The sequence below is a fragment of the Phacochoerus africanus genome, chromosome 6, assembly GCF_016906955.1.
Source record: "Phacochoerus africanus isolate WHEZ1 chromosome 6, ROS_Pafr_v1, whole genome shotgun sequence".
Lineage (NCBI taxonomy): Eukaryota > Metazoa > Chordata > Mammalia > Artiodactyla > Suidae > Phacochoerus > Phacochoerus africanus.
The window spans coordinates 37678029-37696938 of record NC_062549.1 but is presented as its reverse complement, the minus strand read 5'-3'; the positions used below and the strand labels follow the sequence as shown (position 1 = coordinate 37696938).

Here is an 18910-nt window from a genome sequence, read left to right as displayed (position 1 = left end):
TTTCTATTTCTTTCAGTATAATTACATCATCTTCTTAACCAGGAGAATTGCTGTCTGCCCCTCAGCTCTGTATCATTAATGAAAATCTTTGACTGTGTGTTGGGTTTCCTTGGTACAGGTTAGTACATGACTTTTGGTTTGCTCAGATTCATTATCTATTAGGATTTTTCTGACTGCACTATCATTGCTTTATTTCTTTATTTTTCTTGTGGCAATTTCTTTCCTAAAATTTTCATTTTGTGTTTCTCATTTCTTTTCTCTAGTTATTTTATCTTTCATAGAGGTTCTAATAAAACTGACCCACCAACCAAACAACAAAAACGAAAAAAAGAAGAAAAAAAAAAAAGACCAACTTCCTGGAAAACTTGACTCTCTCCATATTTTTTCCCTTTTATTTCATTCTTTAATTATTATTGTTTTTAAAAATTGCTTAGAATCTCTTTTAATTCCACTAGGTCATGCTCTCTTTATTCCTAACATTTCTCAAATCTGCCCCTTCTGTATCAATATCAGTATGGTTTTCAGAGTCTAACAAAATGATCCATCTAAAACAAACATGAACAAATTACTACTCCCTAAAAAACATTTAGTAACGCCCCATCACCTACAGAAGAAAATTAATCTCAGCATTGATTACAATAATCTATCCCCTGACATTTATTTTGGAAATATGAGACACAGAATTCCTGGAACTTACTGTGATGGTTTCTTGCCTCTGTGCTTAACTCATGTTTTCCTTTGCATGAAAGTTTTTCTCTTTCTCACTCCTTCCTTATCTGGCTAGGAAGGAAGATTTTCATCTTTCAAAATCCTGCTTGGGTAACATTACTTCCAGGAAATCTTACTGGCTGGTCATGTGACCCTTTTTCCTTTGATTTTTCATTGCAGTCCTTGCCTAACTCTTATCTATTCATCTATTCCTATCATTCATTAAAGATTGGGATCACTGAAGGCACAGGCCAAACCGTAGTTGGCTTTGTAACTGAAAGTACTGTTAAAATATCTGTTAAACTAAACTTTTCCCAACTGTGTATAAGAAGTTGAATATGTTGTGAAAGGTGCTGATAAAAGCGAAAACTACGCCAAAACACAAAAGAACGTTGTAGGTTTCTGATTGCTTTATTGACAGAACGTCACTGATTCGATATCCTAAATTTCTAACTTTTTCCTTCCGGATACATTCATAGCGAAGGAGTGAGCCCCAGCATTACATCCTGAAGATGCTGGATCAGGGGAATTTTCTGTTTGCTTTGTAGAACTGTCTTACTTGAACAGTTTTTGGCAAAAGTACTAAGCTCTCAGATCATTTTAGAAATGATAAACTCTGTGTAGCAGGTGTCTTTCCTGGTGTAGGCTGACAACAGAAAGAAAAGTACAGCTAACTGATTCCAGCTCCAAAGCAGTCTCAATCTGTAGCCCATCTCCAAAAGCCTTTGGCAGGAGATAGATGGGAATGCTCTGATTGTCCATGTTCCTGGAAAGATAGAAATAGGGGGAAAAAGTTGCTTTCATCAAGCCAGTTTTCTACATTTTTACAGTTTATGTAGTTTAACCTCTCAAAGAATTTTTAAAAGATAATAGAATTTAAACACATTTAAGAAAACATACTCATGTTAATCACTACTTCCACCCATTCTCATAGGACTTGATTCATCACTTATAGATTTCTGTGATAAGGATTTCCCCAGAAATAAGCTTTTTAAAACAAATGAGGATCATATACCTTTTGAAGGGTACACATGCACTTGTCAATTTATAGCAGGAAGGATGAAAGTAAGAAATATTTTACAGTTTATGTGAATTTTTGTTAAATTGTCAACCAACACTATTTTTTCAGCTACTTAATTAGGATTATGTGAAGTCATTTTAAGATATTACTAAAAAGAAAAATAATCACCTTTTTAGATATAATTAAATTTATTTTTGACTGGCTAATTATTATTCTGATTAGTATCTGATGCTATATTTAATTTATTTAGACCAGTGCTGTCCAATAGAACTTCCTGAGATGTTTCTTAGGACTTTCTGTCTATGCTGTCCAGTAGGGTAGCTAATAGCCACATGTGGCTATTGAGCATTTGAAGTGTGGCTAAGTGTGACTGAGGAACTGAATTATAATTTAATTTGATTTGATTAAATTAAATTTGGGGGTTCCCATCGTGGCGCAGTGGTTAACTAATCCGACTAAGAACCATGAGGTTGCGGTTCGATCCCTGGCCTTGCTCAGTGGGTTAAGGATCTGGTGTTGCCGTGAGCTGTGGTGTAGGTTGCAGATGCGGCTCGGATCCCGAGTTGCTGTGGCTCTGGTGTAGGCTGGTGGCTACAGCTCCAATTCGACTCCTAGCTTGGGAACCTCCATATGCTGCGGGAGCGGCCCAAGAAATGGCAAAAAGACAAAAAAAAAAATTAAATTAAATTTGAATTCACGTGGTTAGTGGTGACCATGTCGGACAGGGCAGATCTAGGCTATATAGTATTACCAGTAAAGTTCCATAATTAGCTGATCCATAATCTATAATGCTGATTATATGTCTTCCTATTAAATGCAAATTTTTGTATCAGAATACCTTCATGGTCTGAAAATTCAATGTATTTTATATAGTTAAGAGAACTAGACATCTTAAAAGGATACTATAATTGTTCTCAAGGGAGGTATAATTTTGGAACAGAAAAGACAATAAATGGTGCTCGCTCTGTATTAAGAATTATAATACAGGCTAACTGGCATCTTTGACAAGTTTCTTTCATTATTATAATTTGCTGAGAATCTCAAAGACCTGGTTAACGTTTTTGGAAAACCAGAACCAAACAGTTTACACACTAATCACCATCTAAGAATTTCACCAGTTCTCCTGTGGTGCAATAGGTTAAGGATCTAGCATTGTCACTTCAGCGGCTTGGGTCACAGCTGTGCCTAAGGTTCAGGCCTTGGCCTGGGAACTTCTACATGCTGTGGGCATGGCCAAAAAAAAAAAAAAAAAAAAATCGCCATTATGAGGATGTAATCAAACGCTTTGGTTAATTGAAGTCTGTGCACTGGAGTTAAGGGTAAAGGGAGTTACCAAAGGGAGGAAGCTGAAGGGCAAGGGCAAAGGAAGGGATGAGGTTAATCAACTAATTTGACTTAGAAACAAGTACACGGATTTTTAACTGATCCCAGTTACTTCAGAGTTCTGGGAAGATGGATATTCTGAAAGTGAGAAGACAAGGGAAAATTGCCTAGAAGATACTGTTGCTGAGTGGGAGGAGATGAGATTAATGGATAGCCTGAGCAATCCAGAATAAATCAGAAGTGCGTCCAGCCCCACTTATGCTTCTGTTACATTGGAATAAAATCACCTTTACTTCAGCTGGTTGTTTATTATCCCATTTTTTGGAAGATCACTGTCTTCACTTAAAGCATATGGTATTCTTGCTCTGTAACACTTTAATATTTATCGGTTGGTGCCTAAAGAAATTTTGCTCTGCGAAAAGCCATTATTATTCCTTATCTTAGCACTTTCCTCCAAGAGGAGTCAAATAAGGAAATCAGTCACTGTCAGTTTTCCACCAGGCGTTGATCTGAAACTAAGTTAGTCATTTAAAACAGTAGACGTGCATTATTGGACAATCAATAAAAAACAGATTCAAGTCTTAACCCTTAATTAAAAGAAAACTAATTCAAGATTTGATTAACTTTCTGTTGGCGTCATATTAAATTCTGGTGATGCGCTTGTATCTCTGGGCAGGCAGTTTCTGTTTAGATTTTCAAGCGGAAAAGCCAAATAAAATGTCTCAGGACATTCTAATTGTTGGCACAGTTAGAAGCATGAAGTGCCAAAAAATTTCATGAGAAAAAGACAACCTGTTTTCTCAGGATTTCTAGGCCAGCAAGGGAAATTCAACAAAGAGGAGATTCTTAACTCCTCCTCCTGGAACTATCTTTAGCTTGTGGAAGAGAAACCAAAGACCAGAAGTGAAGTAACAGAAAGCAGAATAGTAAAAGGGTGTTGCCACCTGCATCTTTGCTTGCCTAAAGGGAATGATAAGGTGTGTGCACATGTGCTTGTGTGTGTGAGCACAAATAGAAAATGCAGGCCTTCAGAGGCACAAGGTCAGTCAAAATCATGAGTACTGAAGCTGATTTTCTTCCAATTTCTGATTTGTTTCCAACTTTAAAAGTAGTTTAATGAATATAAAGTATTCCAAGTCTTAATCTCCTTTTCACTCTTCAGTATCTTTCTCATTTATCTTTTCTTCAAACTGCAACAATTTTATTAAGCAGTTACACCACAACAAAAAAAAATCTTCTGCAACTATTTTGAAGCAGCATTTGCTTTTTTTTTTTTTAGATCTAGCATTCTTTTTCTTTGTTATCACGTATTAATCTACTTTTCTCATCAATAAATCCTCTTTCAAGCCAGGTTTCTTTTATTTCTCTATTTTGTTAGTTGTTCCGTGTTACATCAGAACTTTATACAAAAGTAGCAATTTGTGAAATGAAATTTTATCTTGTTTTGTTTTTCTGTACGTTTAGTTATTTTTTTCATCTCCTCTTCCTTTATCTGCACCTCTGCCTCCCTCTACTTTTTATTCCATTTCCTCTGAAGGAAAGAAACATGTATTTATGTGCCTGCTTTTTCCAAGCTCTTTGCCTTTCACCTTTACAGAGAAGAAAATGCCAGCCCAGAGAAGTTATGTAACCTAGATACATAGTATCTATGTATAAGGTCACATAGATAAGTAATACATGGGTTGTTTTAAATCCACCATCTGCCTAACTCTAAAACCTCCACCTTCCAGTAGGCCCTGTTCATCTCTTCTCTTCGTAGGCATTTTTCAACTCTGGTCATACTTCCAGACTTCCCTTCTTTTCTCTCTGGCAGCAGTTTTTCTCTTGAGTTTTTCTTCCAACCTATGCTTTCCAAGCTTTCTCTCACAACCTCTCAAACTCTTTACCTTTTCTCCTAAATTGCAGTTTTATTTTTCTTCTAGTGAGAAAGCAGAAGTAGCATCACAAAATGATTGCATTTTTGATTAAATATCTTAAAATTGTTTCTATCCCTTGGCCTTGTGTTTCTAAATTTATTCTAAAGAAATCATTGGAGACCTGTGTAAAATTAGTATGCAAAGAAGAAACCCCAAGCATTATTTATTGTTTTAAAAAATTAGTGTAATTTTAATGCCTAACAGGAGGGTTAAACATGGGTTAAATAAACCCTAGAAGATATATAATGACTATTGGAGTTCGCTACTGGCTCATTGGGTTAAGAATCCAGCATTATCACTGATGAGGCACAGGTTCAGTATCTGGCTTGAAAAGTTCCACATGCCACTGGTGTGGCCAAAAAAAAAAAAAAAAGAAGGAGAGGTATATACTAGACTATTACAGGGTTAAGTGAGGTAATGAATATTGATAGAAATATTTTCATTGTATATTATTTTAAAAATTCATTTATTATAAAAATTCATTTATTATAAAATTATCATTCATACAAAAGAGAATTAAAATGTACATAAAGAAAAAAAGAATACCTATGTATCTACCATCCACTTAACTAAAATGAACCTTAGTAATTTCTTTTAAATCCCGCTATAAGGCACTACATGATGGTAAGTGCAAGAAACAAAAAAGCATCTAAGAAATAGTAGCTAAAAATTATAATAGCATGTTCAGTATAACTGAATTTTAGCAAGAAAATATATGTATGGTAGAAGACTGGAGATATATACACTAAAGTGTTAGCAGCTGTTACCTCTGGTTGATGGCATTGTAGATGAATTTTTTTTAATTTCTAATTTTTTATTTCTTTTCCAATGAACCCACCAGATTTATAATAAAAATACATAACAATTGTTTTATATATACATATAACTTTATTATTATCTTTTTTTTAGCAAAAAAGGTAAACTGAAAAGTCAGGAAAATTCTTTTTTCCTTTGAGGCTGGGAAGACTATAATCAGAGACTGAAAAGTAAAGGATTGTTTATAATTCACCATTAAACACAAAGGTTTTTAAATATTCCTTTTTTTTTTTTTAAATGGCTGCCCCCGTGGTGTATGGAAATGTTCAGGCCAGGGATTGAATCCAAGCCACAGCTGCCAACTACATCACAGCTCCGGCAATGCTGGACTGTTGAACCCACTGTGCGGGGCTGGGGATCCAACCTGCTCTTCCACAGTTGGACTCCTAACCCACTGTGCCACAGGGGGAACCCTTAAATATCATTATTAATCAGTGTAACAATACTGATTGCTTTTAGGCACAAGTTTTGTACTGGCTAACTGAGGTAAAAGAACCACAAGTGTGTTAGTGCCCCAGGTATTCCGAGTAGACAGAGAAGGAGTTCCTCTCTACTTGCTGCAGTCAAAGAGCTTATCAGGGAGGAGACTTTTTGGGGACTTATTTAAAGGGTATAGAAGATTTAAATCAGCATTGTCAAACTTCCTGGCCTCAGGACCCCTTAATAATACTCTTCGAAATTATTGAGGACCTCAGTGAGCTTTTGTTTATGTAGGTTATATCTATCCATCTTTATCATGTTAGAAATTAAAATCAAGAAAATGTCAAATACTTATCAATATATTTTAAAAGAAACTACATGTTAAGATAAATAATATAATTTTATGAAAATAACTCTGTTTTTCCAAATAAAACCTTTTAGGGAGGAAAATCATATTGCTTTATATTTTGCTTTTTAATATTTGATTTAGGAGTTCCCATTGTGGCACAGCAGAAACGAATCTGACTAGTTACCATGAGGTTGCTGGTTTGATCCCTGGCCTGGCCTCACTCAGTGGGTTAAGGTGTAGGTGTAGCTGTGAGCTGTGGTGTAGGTCATAGACGAGGCTCGGATCCTGTGTTGCTGTGACTGTGCTATAGGCCAGTAGCTGTGGCTCCCTTTAAACCCCTAGCCTCGGAACCTCCATATGCCGTGGGTATAGCCCTAAAAAGCAAAAAAAAAAAAAAAAAAAAAAAAAAAAATTTGACTTAGTAGAAAACACCTGAATTCTCTTATCTGCTCTGTTGTGATATCACACATCATACAGCCTCTGGAAAATGCCACTGCACACTTGTCAGAGAATGAGAGTGGAAAGGTAAAGAGTGTCTTAGTATTACTATAAACATAGTGTTGATATCATAAGTCCCTGAGAGCCATTTTAAGAAATACTGATGAAAGTAATTACTGATTAAAATATTTTGAGGGCAAAATAGAGGGATGGCATAATCTCAGAGGTGGGAAAGCATAAAGCCTCAGAGAGAGGGAACCGAAGCAATCTAATTGTTGCAAAAGATTCACATGGGGGGAGGTGGCAGAGATAGGGTTAGAGAGGCAGGTTGGGGGAATCTCATTATGTAAATTAAAAAATACCAGCTTCCTTGTTTGCGGCTATAGTCTCCCACCTCTACTTTTAGTTTCAGAAAATCTTCAGGACAGGGGCTGATAAAAGAGAAAAGTATGCTTGGTTCCAGGCAACTCTAAGTTAGGTAGCTGGCAGTATTCCTATTGACTTATTGATTGCTTTTTTAATTCAATTTATCAAGTGTCTATTACGTTCCAAGCATCAAGATAAGAACTAGTGGTACAAAGATGATAATGACACAGTCTCTACCCTTTAACAGTGCTCATTTAAGTGAGAGAGTCAGATATTAAAAGATAAATGATAGGTTCTTTAAACTGGAGGAATGCAGAAAAGAGGGCAGCTTGACTCTGATTGGGAGGTGTAGTAAAGAGGTTATAAGATGGTTGAAGCTCTAAATACCAACTACCAGTCATAGCAAACCATGGTGAAAAATTCTAGAAGTATAGGATTGATAAATACAGGACAAGACTTCATACAGCAGATCTGGGGAGACGGTCGGATAGTATAGGATAATTTCCTGAATATTCTCTTTTGGAAAGTGCAAGTATGTGGTCTCTTTCCTCTAAATCCTTACATAATCTTTCCACTGCCAGGCCTGGGAGACACCATCAGTTCTTACTGTCTCTCTTCTCTTCATTTGTGTCACTTTTTTCAGTCTTTTTGTTCCCCTCTGTGGCCCAGTAACTAGAGTGAAGAGGAGGAAGACATTTGGATAATTACAACAGCTCTAAATCACATACTGAGAACACCTTTGCTTGCCCATGTAATTATGATTAGGTAAGTAAAGAAGTAAAGAACCTGTCTCCCAGCACCACCTGCAGGGGACGAAGAAGCCTGCAACAGGATTTGGTACTTGATTTTCTGCCAGAGATGTTCAAGCCAGCCTTCCTTTATTGAGCATCTACTAAGTAAAGAGCCTGATTTTAGTAGCTGAGAAGAATACAAAGATCAGAATGAGACCATCCATTCATACTCTAAGGAACATTATTAGAACTTGCAGACTTTCGTAGGGTAATTAGCTTGGAAGGAACTGATTAAATTTAAGAGACTTGGGGGGGGTGCAAGTGCAACTACTGCGTGGCCTTTTTACATCCTTCATTGATAGAACTAAGAACAAAGATGATCCCACAGTTTTAAGTGTAGAGTAATGAAGGCAGTTTTTGAGGCTTCGAAGCTGTTGAGCTTGTAACATGAGAAAGGCCTGTGTTGTATACTATTTTACATGGGCCAGTTGAGGCTGTTCATTTTCTAATTTAAGGCTATCCCCAGACAGATTCTTATGGGATGGTTCTCTGCTGGTCATAAGGGGGATCAGATAGAAGAAGATACATGGCTTAGTAGAAATCCGTAAGTGTCTATTTGAAATAAACTCAGGGTATATTAATAAGAGCCTTTTACTTTCCGTATGAAATCATGTCCCAGAAGCTAGGAAGAATGAGGTTTTCATAAGTTCCTAGTCTTTGTTAGTCCTGTGAAAAAGTACAGAATGTTTTTCTTTTTTTGTCCTTTTGCCTTTTCTAGGGCCGCTCCTGAGGCATATGGCGATTCCCAGGTTAGGGGTCCAATCGGAGCTGCAGGCGCCAGCCTATGCCAGAGCCACAGCAATGCAGGATACCAGCCACATCTGCGACCTACACCACAGCTCACAGCAACACCGGATCCTTAACCCACTGATCAAGGCCAGGGATCAAACCTGCAACCTCATGGTTCCTAGTCGGATTCATTAACCACTGAGCCATGACAGGAACTCCCAGAATATTTTTCTGATTGAGCATTTGAGATAGAAGCAAAATGTACCATATACACAAATGGAAAAATAAACAAAATGAGCATTCATCACAACTTTAGAGCAAAGGAAGCCTTCAGCTGGGTGAGTGGTAAGGAATATGAAAAAGTGAGTTCTCTTGAGGTGCAGAGGTGCTGTCACTGCAGCAGCTCAGATCACTGCTGTGTCACCTGTTTGATCCCTGACCTGGAGACTTCTGCATGCTGTGAGCACAGCAAAAGAAAAAGTGAAAAAGGCTGACCTTCAGGATGGCTTTCAGTGTTTTTGTCTAGATTTAGTCTTCATATATGTATATATAGCTTCATATGTATGTGTATATGTGTGTATATATATGTGTGTGTAGATACACACACACACACACACACACACGTACATACACCCATCCCACAACCCCAGGCAAATGCATATATGATTTTGAGTGGTTTCTGTTGTTTTCAGCATTTTTTGGCTAGGCATTTGAGCTAATGCTCATCAAGTCCTGAATCAACTCCCCCAATTATACCTCTTTCTAAAATCACACCACAAATTATAAAAGCAATGACATGGGCTGGTAAGTAAAATAATACACTGTCAGAAGAAAGGGCAATACCATCAGAATACTGGATTACATGATATCAGTATCATGTAGTCCAGTATTTCTCAGAGTGTGGGTCCTCTATCTGCTGCAGAATTTCTTGCTCATTACAAATGCAGATTTGGGTTCTACAATAAACCTAATCAGTTTCAGTCCCTAAGGGTGACATCCAAGAATCTGCATTTTTAACAAGCTCCTTAAATTGATATGTGTATTAAGGTTTCAGAGCCACTCATCTAGTCAAACCAGTTCATATGACTGATGAGGAAATATCGAAGAAATGATGTGATTTTATCAAAGAACTGATGTGATTTAATCAAAGTGACGTGGCCAGTCGAAGGCAGAAATTGGACTCAAACTCAAATCTTTTAACTCCCGTGTAAGAATTTTTTCAACTGTAAGTAGTTTGTATTTATTTGTAAGTTCCCAATATACTTCAGTGAAAAGGGAATTTCTGTGAGTTCTTTGTTCCTTGACATCCCCTCCCAAATTTAATACCAATAATTACCATTAGTGGGTTCCCAGTACTTGCTAAATAAGTTGTTGCCTTGAAATTTGGGGAATAGCAATTATAGAAGCCTGTGGACAAAGGTTTTTGTTATCTCGTTACCATTCCATTCCCCATCACAGTAAGACAAGCAGGATCATTTATCAACAAGAACCTATACTCATTCTTCTCAAATCACAAGAGACAACAATAAAAAGCGAACGGAAAACCCTGCTACTAGTGTTAAACAAGAATATCCCACCCTCTGTAACAACATACCATATGGTATTTCCCTACCTTGTTCAGTATTTAACCTAACAATTTATTGCTAGGCGTCTTGGCAGCAAGCTGTGCAAGTTGAAGTCTGATTGAGGTGAGTTAATTAATGTGGTGGCAGCTTGGAATGTTGTCCAGCTGCCAGTGAGAATTATGTTTGTTTGCCTTTGGCCCAAGTGTGAAATGGCTGGCTGTTGATTTCAGAAGTGTGAGTGTACATTTTTATATCTCACACGAATGAATACATTTTTTGTATCCTACACATTTGGGGAAATGCTAAAATTTATTGGGTAATGTTATTTACCACTTGTGTGGCAGAAAGAGAAAGGTGGAATTTTGCCCCTGAGGTTGACTTTGCATCTGTAGAAAAAACAAAAGCAGGTGGCATATAAATCTATGAGCAGGTAAATAAGCCATCTGAAATTAGCTCATCTGGGCTAGTGTTTTCAGGAATAACTTTTAAGAAGGAGGTAAGCAAGATTCGAACCAGAAAAGAATAGCTCTTATAACAGTGAAAGGACTCTGAAAGTAGAAAACCTAGTGCTAAACTTGCCTTGAAGGAAATGGTTTTTGGACTTACTGTTGACTTACATTTAGAGTTTTAACTTTCTTCTCATCAAACACAACCCTCTATTGAAGACATCATCTCTCTGTGCAATCTTCTTTCCTATCAATCGTGGATGATAGTGATTCCTATGAAGTGCTTTTGATGTTAAAAGTACTGTGTAGTTTTGTCTGGTTGTTACTGATACGGGCAGCAGTTTTCCAGCTCAGGTAGTCAATAACTGACACTAAACCAACACAGTTCAAAGTACATTGGAAGGGTGTCAGATATTAGGGTTTCCCTACTATTTTTTTTTCTACGTAAAATACTATTAAGATAAAAATGCCTCGACAAAAGTTGACTTTAGTAGATTAAGGTAATGAACTCGTAAACATTTAATGTATGCACACATTTCTTTCTTTTATTCCATCATTTTGAACAAACTTAAAAATACACTAAATCGAAAGGAAATGGCAAGCAGGAGATATAACAGCAAATAAGATCAAGAAAAGTTTTCAAACCTAACAGAACAAATATTACCAGAACTCCTTTTTGATGATGAAAGGCTATCCTTAAGTTTGGATGCTGCCATGAGAACATTAACAAAACTGTAAAACGAAAGTGTTCACACTTAGGAAGATACTAAATGAAATTACTTTGTCAGGTAAAAATCTGGCAAAAATAGTATTTTAAAAGTAGAAATGTATAGGAAAAAAAATGCAGTTCTTACCTACTAAAAGATTTCATCAAAGAAAAGATGTTAGCTTTCAAACTTTTTAGTCAGATAAGCGAGAGGTATTTGAGGTTTGGACTCCACTGGAATTGGAGAAAGGTAATTTTTTTACCACATGCTAAATAATAGAATACGATATTTCCTCTTTCCCCAAGAGTATTTGATACGGTATTATTGAGGATGTTTTTCCTACGCTGAAAATTTTTAGTAATAGAAATTATTGTAATTATATTTAAAGCTATAGTTATCCCCTAGTTACTTATTTTTTTTCTTTATTAGATATGGTGACTTCAAATATGAAAAAGACATTTTATGCCTACCTTTCACATAAAAAGTCCAAAAGAAAAAGCTGGTAAGTATTGTTCTTTTCCGATTTTAGGGTTATCATATCCTTGGCCTTCAGGCCAAAGTAAGCCTCAGAGTCTTGTTTTAGATTATATTTATGTCAGAGTGAGTAAGAAATCAAACATTTTAATCTAAGGTACAGCTGCTGGGCATCTCATAAGGTCAGACTTATCACAGCTGGCCTGAGAATGAACTTTTATAAATTATTTAGTTATGAAAAAAATTTACTTTAGCATAGGTTTTTTTTAAAAACAAAATATTTTCCCCTTAAAATCTCCTGATGTTTATCTTATGTTCACAAGTATGTAATGACTGCGAAAAATGCCCTTACACAAAATTACCCTAAATTGATTATTGTTCTCACATAAACTTCACATTAACAAAGTTAATGTGATAAATACTTTTGGTGAAATGCTAAGCTTTTTTTTAATATGGGTTGTTTTTTTTTAAAGAAAAATCAGGACCATTCAATATTAATGAAAGGTCCTCAGAAAATTCTAACATAAGGATATTAAAATAATACTACCTTTTATGTTTTCAAAATAATACAGAAAATATTGTGTATCTTCTATGTACAAAATTATACATCAGTGGGGGGTATAAGTTTAAATAAAATCCATTCTGCGGCATAGTGAGGTAAATTATAAGAAGATTTCATTGTCTCTAATGATTCCTGCCTTCACTTTGCACCGCCTCACAAGTTCTGTGTGATAACATTTGAGTTATTTTAATGAAATGGTCATTTATTTCAAAATTATTCTCATTTTAGTGAACTTGAAGTTTTCAACGCATTAAGAAATCATTTGAGGGAGTTCCTGTCGTGTCACAGCAGGAAGTAATCTGACTAGTATCCATAAGAATGTGGATTCAATCCCTGGCCCTGCTCAGTGGGTTAAGGATCTGGGGTTGCTGTGATGTAGGTTGCAGACGTGGCTCAGGTCCTGCGTTGCTGTGGCTGTGGTGTAGGCGGGCAGCTGCAGCTCTGATTCAACCCCTGTCCTGGGAACTTCGATATGCTGCAGGTATGGCCCTAAAAAGCAAAAAATAAAAAAAAAAATTTAAAAATCATTTGAATACTTCTTAATATTCTCATTTCCTCTTTTCAGATATAACTGGGTTAGTGCAATAATGGAATCATGGGTTCATAGACCTTTAGTCTTTAAAGACTTTAGGTCCTTCAGTCTGTGAAATATAAAGTGATAAACTAATGTTTAGAGATTTAAAGTGATTCACTGAAATCGTGAAGCTGATCACGGGAAGAGTAAGACTTGGGACTCAGATTTGTAAGTTCATTGTGCTTCCATCTGCATTGTCCTAAATAACTATAATCACTATAACTATATATATGCATGATTTTTAAGAACAGTTTTAGATTTATAAGAAAATTCTGAAGACAGTTCAGAGAGTTCTCATACCTCACACCCATTAATATCGTACATTAGCATGGTACATTTGTTGTAACCAGTGAACCCATATTGGTCTATTATCATTATTTAAGGTCTATACATTTTCATATTTCTTTACTTTTTACCTAATTCCTTTTTCTGTTCCAGGATCCTATCCAGGATTCCACATTACCTTTGGTTGGCATGTCCCCTTATGTTCCTCTTGGCTGTGAGTTTCTCAGACTTCCCTTGTTTTCAGTGACCATGACAGTTTTGCAGGATATTGTCAGGTTATTTTGTAGAACATCCCCTAGTTGGGATTTGTCTGATGTTTTCTCATGTTGAGATTGGTTAGGGTTTTTGGAAGAAAGACCATAGAGTTAAAGTGCCATTTTCACCAATCTTATCAAGGGTACATACTTACAAACGACCAGTTGCTGTTGATGTTGAGCTTAATCAGCAGGTAGTGTCTGTCAGTTTTCTCTACCATAAAATTACTTTCCCTACCTTTTCACCTTTTCATAGTGAAAGAATTCACTGTATTCAGCCTCCACTTAAGGAGTAAAAAGTTACACTTCCATCTCCTTGAGTATGTGTATAAATTGTTTGGAATTCTTCTGCAAAGGAGATTTATATTTTCCCCCTCATTAATTTACTCATTGATTCAATTATTTATTAAAGTCAGGATGTACTGAGGATATTTATTTTATGCTTTAGGTTACAATTCCATACTACTTTATTTAGATTTTTGCTCAAATTGTTCCAGATTTGGCCATTGGAAGCTCTTTGCTGTTGTCTCCTGTCTCTATTTGACATACCACTGTTACTGTGTGTGTGTGTGAGAGAGATTCATTTCCTTTCTCCCTGACACTGTAGATGTTCCAGGTTCATCTTATATATTCCCTGTCAGAGTCCTAAAATTAGCCAGGGCTGGGAGAGCTCTTGGTCCTGTTGTTGGACAATGATATTAGAGAATAGGAGGCAGGCAGTAGGTGTGATTGTTGCTTCTAGTGTGTCATTGCATCTACACCCTCTCAACTGACAAACCAAGGACATCATTGTCATGTACTTACACATATCTATAAATACTTATTTATGTAACCAATTACATCCGTATTAAGCTAAACATGGGTTCATACTGATGTCTTCAATTCTAATTCAGTATATACTTTAAAAAATTATTTTTTACATTTGTATGTCTTCATTAGAGAAATGTCTTTTCAAGTACTTTACACATTTAAAAATTGGGTTTTTTTGTCTGTTTTTGTAAGAGTTCTTTATATATTCTGAACATTAAATCTTATCAGGCATATTATTTGCAAATATTTTTTCCTATTCTGTAAGTTTTCTTTGGACTCTCTTGATAGTGTTCTTTTATACACAAAAGTTTTAAATGTTAATGAAGTTCTGTTTATGTATTTTTTTCTTTTTTCATGTGTTCTTGTAGAGCCATTTAAGAAACTGTTGTCGAAGCCAAGGCCATGTTAGATTTGCCTCTGTCTTTTCTTCTATGAGATTTATAGCTTAGTTCTTAAATGTAAATCTTTGATCCATCTTGAGCTAATATTTGTATGTGGTGTGTGATAAGGTTCGAACTTTTTTGTTTGCATTTGGATATCCAGTTTTCTCAGCATCATTTAAGGACGGATTCTTGCCTCATTGAGGATACTTGTCATACTTGTCAAAAATCAGTTAACCATAGATTTGAGAGTTTATTTCTGGGCTCTTTGGACTAGGTGTCTGTCCTGATGCCAGTACTTGTAATTTTGTAATATATTTTGAAATCAGGAACTAAGAGACCTCCAACTCTATTTTTTTAAAGATCGTTTTGGCCATTTGGGGTAGCTTGAAATTTTTTACAAAATTTAGGATGGGTTTTTCTTTTATGCAAAAATGCCATTGGATTTTGGTACGTATTACAATGAATCTGTGTATTTCTTTGGGTGGTATTGTCATCTTAACAATAGTCATAATATTAACAATTGTAAGTCTTCTCATTTCCCACCTGCTTTTGCTTTTTTACAGGATGTAATTATTCTGTCTTCTTGATCAATTGACCCTTGTATCAATACATACTGTTCATCTTTGTTTCATAACAATTTTTGATAGTCTACTTTGTCTGATGTTAGTATAGCCATCCAAGCTCGTTTATAGTTACCATTTACATGTAATATCCTTTTCCACCTTTTAATGTTCATTGTATTTGTGTCTGTGGATCTAAAGTGAGTTTTTGTAGACAGCATATGGTTGGATCATGCTTTTCTTTTTAAAATTTGTTACAATATATCTATTTATATTTAAGGTAATATTGATAAAAATAGATTTACTTTTATTGTAACAAATTATAAAATTTGTTACAATATATCTATTTATATTTAAGGTAATAAATTTGTTATAATATATCTATTTATATTTAAGGTAATATTGATAAAGATGGATTTACTTTAGTCATTTTGCTATTTGTTTCCATGATGTTTTATACATTTTTAATACATAAATTTTTCCTCAAATACCATCTTCATTTGTGTTTAATTGATTTTTTTCTATTGTCTCTTTTGAATCCCCCTTTTTCCTCCAGTGTATTATTTGGTTATTTTTATAATAGTTATCTTTGGAATTTCAAATTAACATCTAAAGTTTATAACAATATTGTTTGAATTTATACCAACTTAGCTTCAATTGCATATAAAAACTCTGCTACTGTACAACTCTGTCACTTCATTTTATATTGGTATTGTCACAAATTTTATCTTTATACATTATTACTCATTAACATATATTTAGAATTTATTTTATGCATTTGTCTTTTAAGTTGTATAAGAAACAAAAGCAGAGTTACAGATTAAAAGTATCATAGTACTAGCTTTTACATTTACCTATGTGTTACCTCTACTGGTATTCTTTCTTCATATGGCCTTGAGTTATTATCTTTTGTCCTCTCCTTTCCCTGAAGGAGTCCCTTTAGAATTTCTTAAAGGGCTAGTTTACTAGCAGTGAACTCCCCCGGCTTTTGCTTATCTAGAGTGTTTTAATTCCTCCTTCATTTTTGAAGAATAGTTTTGCCAGATATAGAAGTTTTGATTGACAGGTTTTTTTTTTCCCTTTGACCATTTTAAATATGTTATCCTGCTGTCTTCTGATACCATGGTTTCTCATGAGAATTAGGCTGTTAATCTTTTTAAGGAACCCTTGTACATGTCACATCACTTTTCTCTTACTGCTTTAATCTCTCAGCCAGTTTTTGACAGTTTCATTTTATGTCCTGGTGTGAATCTCTTTGACTTTATACTACTTATAGTTTGTTGAGCTTCTTAGATGTATAGATTCATGTATTGCATTAAATTGGGGCCATCTTTGGTTATTGTTTATTCAAATATTCTTTCTTTCCCTTTCTCTCTCTCTTCTTGGACTCCCAAATATGATAAGATATTTAATGGTGTCCCATAAGTCCCTTTGGTTCTGTTAATTTTTTTTCCATTCTTTTTTCTTTCTCGTCTGCAAAATGGAAAATTTCACTTGTCCTATCTTCAAATTTGCTGATCTGTATTCTGCCTGTTCAAGTCTACTCTTGAACCCCTCTAGTGTATTTCATTTTTAGCTATTGTACTTTTTAGCTCCAGAGTTATTTAGGTTCTTCTTATAATTTGTATCTTTATTGACATTTCTATTTACATATAGTTATCCTGCTTTTCTTTAGTTCTTTACTCATAGTTTCCTTTAGCTTTTTTGTTTGTTTGTTTGTTTTTTAGGGCTGCACCCAAGGCATATGGAGGTTCCCAGGCTAGGGGTCCAGGTTAGCTGTGGCTGGCCACCTATGCCACAGCCACAGCAACGTGGGACACACTGAGCGAGGCCAGGGATCGAACCTGCAACCTCATGGCTCCTAGTCAGATTCTTTTCCACTGTGCCATGACGGGAACTCCTCCTTTAGCTTTTTAAGTCATTAGCTTAAAGTCTCTTACTATATGCCCGGGCTTCCTCAGTTACTGTTTTTGTTATTTTTTCCCTTTGAATGGGCCATACTTCACTGTTCCTTTGTATACCTTGCAATATTTTTAAAATAAACTGACAATTTTAGAATATTACAAGTCTGGAAAGCAGATTCTCCCCAGAGTTTGCTGTTGTTACTTATTGGGAACTGCAGTCATCAATTTGTCTAGTGACTTTCCAATATTCTTTTTGCAAAGACTGTAATTATTATTTGTGTATGGTTACTGAGTCTCTGTTGTATCATCTCAGTGGTCAGCCAGTGACCCTACGGGAATTTCCCTAAGTGCCTAGAACCAAAAAGAAAAAAACACACTCTCCTTATTTTTGCAAATTGGCTCTGAGCAGAGACTATTCAATGTTTGGATAGGTCACCTAATTTAACTTAGCTTTTTACTTCCTGCTTGTGCAGACCCTAAAGATCAGCTAGAGGTGCAAGCTTAGGGTCCACTCAAGTCTTTTCTGAGCATACATTGAGCTCTAGGCATGCACATTGCATTTATCAGTAACTTCTTTTGTTGCTAAATAGCATAACTTTTATCACCAAATAATACTCCATTGTGTGGATAGATCATAATTTATTTATTCATCTATCAGTTGATGGACAGATGGATTGTTTCCACTTTTTGTTATGAATAATGCTGCTATGACATTGTGGACTCTTTTTAGGCTAATATATGTAGATCTAACTCATTTATATTTTAAAAACAGACTTATTTAGATATAATTGATATACAATAAACTACGTATATTTAAAATAATTTGATCAATTCTAAAATATGTATAAATCTGTGAATTCATCACCATAATTAAGAAAGCCAACATTTTCATTGTTTTCATTTCGGAAATTTCCACGTGCCCTTTTGGAGTCTTGTGTAACTCTATAGTCCTCTCTGACTGCACCCACTGAACTGGTTTTTATTTTCTATAATTTTATATTAATGGAATAATACAATATTGCACTTTCTGTCTGGTTTATTTCACTTGGCATACTTATTTTGATTTTTCCCCATGTTGTGGGTATCAATAGTTCCTTAATTTATTGCTGAGTAGCATTCCATTGTGTTTATCACAACTTGTTTATCCATTACAATTATAAATACTCTTACAGATAATCTGAGATATTACAAATGATCCTGCTTAAGGATTTTCGTACAACTTTTTCTTTTATTTCTCTTCGGTAACTACCTAGAAGTAGAATGGAGAGGTTGCATGTTTAATTTTTTAAGAAACTGCCAAACTGTTTCTAACAATGAAAAGCCATGGCCGTTTGGAGAGTTGTCAACTCATATCATTTTGCATTCGTGTCGGCAGCATATGAGAGTTCCTGGTGCTCTATATCCTCACCAACACTTAGTATGGCCAATCTTTTATTTTTATTTTTTCATGTCCATACCTGTTGCATATGGAAATTCCTGGGCTGGGGGTTGAATCAGAGCTGCAGTTGC

The 18910-nt window shown here is 35.4% G+C and overlaps 1 long non-coding RNA gene across 1 annotated transcript in view; it reads right to left on the bottom strand.

Moving 5' to 3' along the window:
• Positions 1 to 1103: 1103 nt before the first annotated feature.
• Positions 1104 to 18910, bottom strand: part of LOC125129147 (uncharacterized) — a 30194-nt gene continuing 12387 nt past the window's right edge. Inside the window, exon 2 of the long non-coding RNA XR_007135426.1 lies at positions 1104 to 1474. This is a non-coding gene — a long non-coding RNA (uncharacterized LOC125129147). The remainder of the gene's footprint in view (positions 1475 to 18910) is intronic.